The sequence below is a fragment of the Eptatretus burgeri genome, chromosome 17 (genome assembly GCF_056783735.1).
Source record: "Eptatretus burgeri isolate ZD-2024b chromosome 17, Ebu_testis_v1, whole genome shotgun sequence".
Lineage (NCBI taxonomy): Eukaryota > Metazoa > Chordata > Myxini > Myxiniformes > Myxinidae > Eptatretus > Eptatretus burgeri.
In genome coordinates, this window is record NC_140977.1 from 17,763,285 (window position 1) to 17,770,896 (window position 7,612).

General features: G+C 43.9%; 1 pseudogene; it reads left to right on the forward strand.

Moving 5' to 3' along the window:
* Nucleotides 1-3,060: 3,060 nt before the first annotated feature.
* Nucleotides 3,061-6,017, forward strand: LOC147009441 (uncharacterized; annotated as a pseudogene).
* Nucleotides 6,018-7,612: the final 1,595 nt, after the last annotated feature.

Here is a 7,612-nt window from a genome sequence, read left to right on the forward strand (position 1 = left end):
CAGCCTGGACAGGAAGAGGGGATGAAAGAACTCCATTTGGGGCCACACATTGGCTGCGACAGGAAAGAAGGCCATGAGTGGAGATGGCCTTGGATACCACAGGAAGAGAGTTTGGTGAGCAGGGCTGGGTGCCAGACTGTGTCTCCGTTTGTTGAGCAAAGAGGTCGAAACCACCTCATCCTTACCTTATCTTCACTCAAATCTATCCTTCTGCAGAATGACCCTGATGGCATCTGTTTTTTGTTTTTTTAATAAGTAACGTTGTCGAAGTAGTTTATATTGGGTTAGCTCTGCCCTGTGTCTCTTTACTTCACTCTGTCTTTTGCCGCACCACACCAATCTTGCATGTCCCTGCTGTACGATTCTTTCTTGAAAATAAACCCCTTGTCTTCACTGTGTCACATAGCTTTCCCCATGCTTTCTTTTCATGTTCTGTTATTCCAATTCAGCGAGCTCATAGTGTCCTTTCCTACATTGATCCCACATCGTCCACATGTTGGTTAACCAGGAAGTTTTACCCCATATTATTTGCTCTTGTTAGCCAGCGTACACTCACTGTATCACTCGGCAGTACTCCAAGTGTGTGCTGAGGGACGAAACTCGGTTAATTGACATTTGTGGTGCCTTAGCAACCCACCGGACCGCCGACTTAGCTGGGTCTGGTGGCCTCAGGACCAGGTGTTTGAGAAGAACTTGAGTGCTTCCCCTCATGGTGAACTTCAAACCTGGGTCCGTAACAGTGTGTGTGTGTGTGTGTGTGTGTGTTTGTGCGTGTGTGTGTGTGCGTGCGTGCGTGCGTGCGTGCGTGCGTGCGTGCGTGCGTGCGTGCGTGCGTGCGTGTGTGTGTGTGTGTGTGTGTGTGAATTGTCAGTGGCAGAATCATCTTTGTTTTTAATTTCGATGTTGACTGCTTTTGACATTTGCACGTGGTACTGTACATGCTTGGGAGCATCATCACATGCAAACATCGCGAGTCGCTTGCCAAACCAGTCGTTGCTTATTAAGTGGTGTTTGTAAGACTTGGCGATACAGTGCTAACTTCAACCGTTTCATTGAAGTGCTTATCTGAGTGCTTCAACTACTTGGTGAGTGCTCTACCAACTACTTGGATTGAAACATCTTATTTTTTTGTAATACCCTCTGCACCACGGACCGAGATTACGTCTCTTCCAAAGTATTAGAGGTGAGGGTTGATCACTGTCGAAGAAATTCTCAATTCCTTCTGTACATTTGAGTCATTTATTAAAAACAAACATAAACAAATACAAACAAGCACGAACATATCAATATGGAGAATTGCAGCAGTACTTCAATAAGCAACACAGTCTTCCTCTCAATTCTGCAGTCCATAGAAACTTTGAATCCAAATGTATTATTTCGTGAGATGAAGTCTGTTTTTCTTCCCCACATACTGGCACCATAGTAGACAGGTTGAGGGTTCATGAAAGAGATTACTTACAGCTTTTGTGCAGCAGTCAGTTTAATTTTGAAGGGCTAAGGAATATAATATTCAGGAATCAGAGGGGTGAGTTCTCCCTCGGCACAGAGTGACGTCAAGACTGCAGCCCTTTGGGTACTTTGATGGATTACACATGGTTCCGTGGTATGGAGGTCAGAAGGCAGCCCACTTTGAAAAGGCTAGGGACTGATATATAATCTGAAGCTGACAAAAGTGTAAAAACATCTGTATATCTCCTTAAACCAACATTCCATTTGAGCTAAAATAATATCTACAACCAGACTTTCGACACTTTATATAATTATTTTATTTTAAAAATCCCTTTATAAGCAGAATAAATTTAAACAATCGCCAATTCTATTATGCTGAATAATAATTAAAGATTATTTGAAAGGTCAATCTGTTTTGGGCACCTTTACTAGGCAGACTGATCGTCTTTCAATACAGAAAAGATATATAAGGTCATTTAAAATGCAAAATTGTTCATAAAATAGATACGTGTTCAAGCACATAGAATTGCAATAATCGTGTCGTATTTGAGTACATTTTCCATTAAAGCTTTACAACAATACGTTTACTTTTCAATCAAGTTTAAATGGCAACATTTTATTATTAGTAGTATTTAACACCCTCAAACCCATTCTGCTAATTTTGGAGAAATTTGCATCGACATCACTGAGCTCTTCAGTATGGAGGAAGTACTGGACAATGAGTGCATTTCCTGATTGGCTACCATATTGGGAATCACCACCAACCGAAAGTTCCAGAGTAAACAATGTGGAAAAAAAAATCAAAGATGAGGAGGTTTTTAAATCAACTGTTTTTGTTTTGTTTTTAAATAAGGTTTTTCATGTTGCACTGAGTACCAAGGTGGCAGTCGGTGACCTCGGGGTTTTTTTTGCAGTAAACCAGTGATCCAGTTATATTTAGATCAGTGAGTCAGTTGGATTGATGTGTCCGATCTGCTGAACATTTTCGGCCGTTTGAACCAGAAGCATTCCCAACTCTGCAAGGTGGTTGTGAGATTTTTAAAAGAGAACGGAAAATCCGTAAAGTATTATGAATTACCTAAAGGCTCCTAAGTTCATGTGGTGTTTATAGAGCCTTGCGGCTCCGAAAACGCCATAACACTTAAAAAGAAGGAAATCCCTCACTCTCTGTATTCAGCAAAGCAATTGAAGTCTATATTTCAAGACAGCTTGAGGTATCATGCACAATAAACTGTAGTTTACTTCAGCAGTGTGTTTCACCCGCATTTGTAAAAGCTGTCAATTTACAGTGACAAACACATTGGATTTCTCACTGATAATTGAATTTGAATTTGTATGAATTGAACTGATGTATGAATTTCCCGGAAGTATGAATATCATGGGAAAAAAAATCCGAAAGTATGAATATCACAGTACTGTATAAGTACATCAATAATTTTTCTTTTCTTTTCTGCAATAGAACAAATACATTGGTATGGTATATGTTTGGGTACATTTTTCAGGATCATATAATGAGAATTAAGCAGAATGTAGATTTATTTTTTTTACAGGTCATGTGATGTATTTACAGGTGATTCCATTGAATCTACAAGGGAGAATGAACCTACTTATATGAATGGCACAGACACATGCCCGCAGGACTCTCCAACTGAAAGGAGCAAGAGGACTTTTTACAAACAAGATAAACGGAATAATGAAATGTTTGCAGAGAATAATTTTCACAAGGTTCACAAGGTAAAGAAAGCTGAACATTTATACAAATGCAAAACTTGTGGAAAATCATTCAATTGGTCATCTCACCTAAAAACGCACATGAGAATTCACAATGGAGAATGCCCTTACAAATGTACAGTTTGTGGAAAATCTTTCAAACAGTCATCCAACCTTAAAAGGCACATGAGCATTCACAATGGTGAGCGCCCACACAAATGTACAACTTGTGGAAAATCTTTCACTCGTTCATCCAATCTTAAATCGCATGTGAAAATTCACAATGGAGAACACTCATACAAATGTGCAGTTTGTGGAAAATCTTTTAATCAGTCATCCACCCTTCAAATGCACATGATAATTCACAACAGTGAACACCAACACAAATGTACAGTTTGTCGAAAATCTTTTCATCGGTCATCCAACCTTAAATCACACATGAAAATTCACAGTGGAGAACGCCCATACAAATGCACACTTTGTGGAAAATCTTTCAATCAGTCATCCCACCTTAAAACACACGTGATAATTCACAGTGGTGAACGCCCATACAAATGCACAGTTTGTGGAAAGTCTTTCAATCAGTCATCCACTCTTAAAACACATGTGACAATTCACAATGGTGAACGCCAGTACAAATGTACAAGTTGTGGAAAGTTTTTTAAGTCATCATCCAACCTTAAATCACACATGAAAATTCACAATGGTGAGCGCCAGTACAAATGCACAGTTTGTGGAAAATCTTTCAATCAGTCATCCCACCTTAAAACACACGTGATAATTCACAGTGGTGAACGCCCATACAAATGCACAGTTTGCGGAAAGTCTTTCAATCAGTCATCCACCCTTAAAACACATGTGACAATTCACAATGGTGAACGCCAGTACAAATGTACAAGTTGTGGAAAGTTTTTTAAGTCATCATCCAACCTTAAATCACACATGAAAATTCACAATGGGGAGCGCGAGTACAAATGCACAGTTTGTGGAAATTCATTTCATTGGTCATCCAACCTGAAAACACACATGAGAATTCACAATGGAGAACGCTCGTACAAATGTACAGTTTGTGAAAAATCTTTTAACCGGTCATCCACCCTTAAAACGCACATGATAATTCACAATGGTGAGCGCGAGTACAAATGCACCGTTTGTGGAAAATCTTTTAATTGGTCATCCAACCTTAAATCACACATGATGATTCACAATGGAGCACGCCCACACAAATGTACAAGTTGTGGAAAATCTTTGAATTGGTCATCCACTCTAAAAACACACATGAGAATTCACAATGATGAACGCACATACAAATGCACAGATTGTAGAGAATCCTTTAATTGGTCCTTCAACCTGAAAAAGCATGGAGAAATTCACAATGGAGATCAAAGTTAGCAAGAAAGAAGAATGTCCATACAAACGCAAAATTTGTGGAAAATCTTTCATTAAATCGTGTGAGCTCCTCAAACACTTTTTTTTACACATCGTCGAGACTCGTGGAAGAGCTCGTATTTAAATACTGATAGTATCAGGACACAACGGGATAAAAGGAATAGTTTAGAGGAGGGGGAAACAACAAAAACAGAGTTGAAGGCCACAATCGAGGCAGACGAGGACAAGCAATGGGTGTGGGGAGGAATAAGAGGCAGTAGAGGATGTTTCGAGTGGACAAGATAGGTACAGATGGAAAATCTCAGTCGGGAAAACTGTAAACTTGGAAGGAGGAGTGATTGGATAAAGAGGATTTTCCAGTCAGAGAGAGCCAGAGAAATTTTGAAAATCAGGAAGAGGACTGGGCCCAGAATACAATTTGTATAAAATCCTTCGGTCATCCCTCATGAAAGGGCACAAGATAATTCATTTTCAGAAGTCACATGAAACAATGCCCACACTGATGTGGAATTTGCGGGAAAAAATACACACACATACACACACAGACACATACACACGCATACGCACATACACATGCACGCACACATACACACACGCACTCACTCACACAAACTCAGGAACGCACTCACGCACAAACACACACACACACACACACTCACACGCACTCACACACATACGCACTCACACACACGCACGCACACACACACACCACGCACACACACATACACATACAAACCACGCACACACACACGCACACCCTCACGCACACACGCACTCACACACGCACTCACTCACACACGCACTCACACACGCACGCACGCACTCACATACGCACTCACGCACACATGCACTCACTCAATCACACCACACACGCGCGCGCACACACACACACACACACACACACACACACACACACACACACACACACACACACACACACACACACACACACACACACGCACGCACACCACACCGCGCGCACACACACACACACACACACACACACACACACACACACACACACACACACACACACACACACACACACCACATACACACACATTGTGTATGTGAAAGATCCCATTGTGTACTCCGTGAAGAGTAGGCGAGCTCTCACCGGCACCCTGAACAAATTACAAATTCTTGCCCAAACCAGCAAGGGCACTGCATCAGCGGCTCAGACGTGCTCGCAGCAATGATACAAACCAGCAGCCACACCGCACACGGAGTAAATGAATGTCTAATTGCATGATCGAACATCAACGAAACAAGTCACCACTCAACAACCACATGTCAACAACGTTCGAGGGTGTTTAATCGAACTCCGAGTTTCGGCCTCTTGCTGTTTGGGGGTTGGATGCTTGTGGATGCTTGTAGTCACGTGGTTGGGTTTTATATTATGGCTCGCCCCGGAGGATAGTTTTGCAGTGTACTCTCGCGCGCATGCAATAAAGCAGAGTTGTTTCTGCCCCACGTGTCTGCCTGCTTCTCGGACACAACAGTCTCGATCTTCTTTCCAGGTCTTTCAAGACTCCTTGAGTAAGGTGTATCGTCCAGCTTGGCATGTAGGACCTCCTTTTTTCCTCCTCGTTTTTATTCATGATTTAACATTATGGTGTGGAATATTTTTAAGCTGGATGTAATGCTCTGGTAATACACGATAGTAGGGATGAGATAACGATCGAGAGGGATTCGAGAATTTATTATATAATAAAGAGCGAAGAAGAAGAAGAAGAGTTGTGGTAAACTGAAGCGTGGATCCGAGCTCCCAGGACAGGAACAGCGAAAGAAACATTTTTTGTAGCGAGTTGTGAGGAGAGGAAATGTTGTGTTTGTGGTGTATGGCCAGGCCACGATGTAACACCACAGTGTTGTGAAGATTTCTGGTTTTTAAACACCTTCGTGAGTATCACTAAAGTTAGTGACAGGTTGTTTTGTGCACGTTGTGCGCTTTTCGATGTTTCCATGGTTCACCTTTTTATACACTGTATTTATTATTTTCAGATCTACGAGAATCTTCATAACACTCTCCTTAAATATATGGTCAGACATTGTGTATTACGGTCACACAGAAATTGGTTCTCGAGGAGAGGGTGTTTGTAACCCTGGGGAATGGGATCAGGATTGGGATGAATGGGAGTTGAATGACTTATCAGTGAATGTGTTTACTATTCGTAGTGGAATCGACAACTCGATAACAGGGGGAAAGGAAGGTGTATGGGGTGGGGGGGAAGGAAGGTGTATGGGGTGGGGGGGAAGGAAGGTGTATGGGGTGGGGGGGAGGAAGGTGTATGGGGTGGGGGGGAGGAAGGTGTATGGGGTGGGGGGGAGGAAGGTGTATGGGGTGGGGGGGAGGAAGGTGTATGGGGTGGGGGGGGGAGGAAGGTGTATGGGGTGGGGGGGGAGGAAGGTGTATGGGGTGGGGGGAGGAAGGTGTATGGGGTGGGGGGGAGGAAGGTGTATGGGGTGGGGGGAGGAAGGTGTATGGGGTGGGGGGGGGAGGAAGGTGTATGGGGTGGGGGGGAGGAAGGTGTATGGGGTGGGGGGGAGGAAGGTGTATGGGGTGGGGGGAGGAAGGTGTATGGGGTGGGGGGGGAGGAAGGTGTATGGGGTGGGGGGGAGGAAGGTGTATGGGGTGGGGGGGAGGAAGGTGTATGGGGTGGGGGGAGGAAGGTGTATGGGGTGGGGGGGAGGAAGGTGTATGGGGTGGGGGGGAGGAAGGTGTATGATGGGAGTGGGGGGGGAGAGGAAGGTGTATGATGGGAGTGGGGGAGAGGAAGGTGTATGATGGGAGTGGGGGAGAGGAAGGTGTATGATGGGAGGGGGAGAGGAAGGTGTATGATGGGAGGGGGAGAGGAAGGTGTATGATGGGAGGGGGAGAGGAAGGTGTATGATGGGAGGGGGAGAGGAAGGTGTATGATGGGAGTGGGGGGAGAGGAAGGTGTATGATGGGAGTGGGGGAGAGGAAGGTGTATGATGGGAGGGGGGAGAGGAAGGTGTATGATGGGAGGGGGAGAGGAAGGTGTATGATGGGAGGGGGAGAGGAAGGTGTATGATGGGAGGG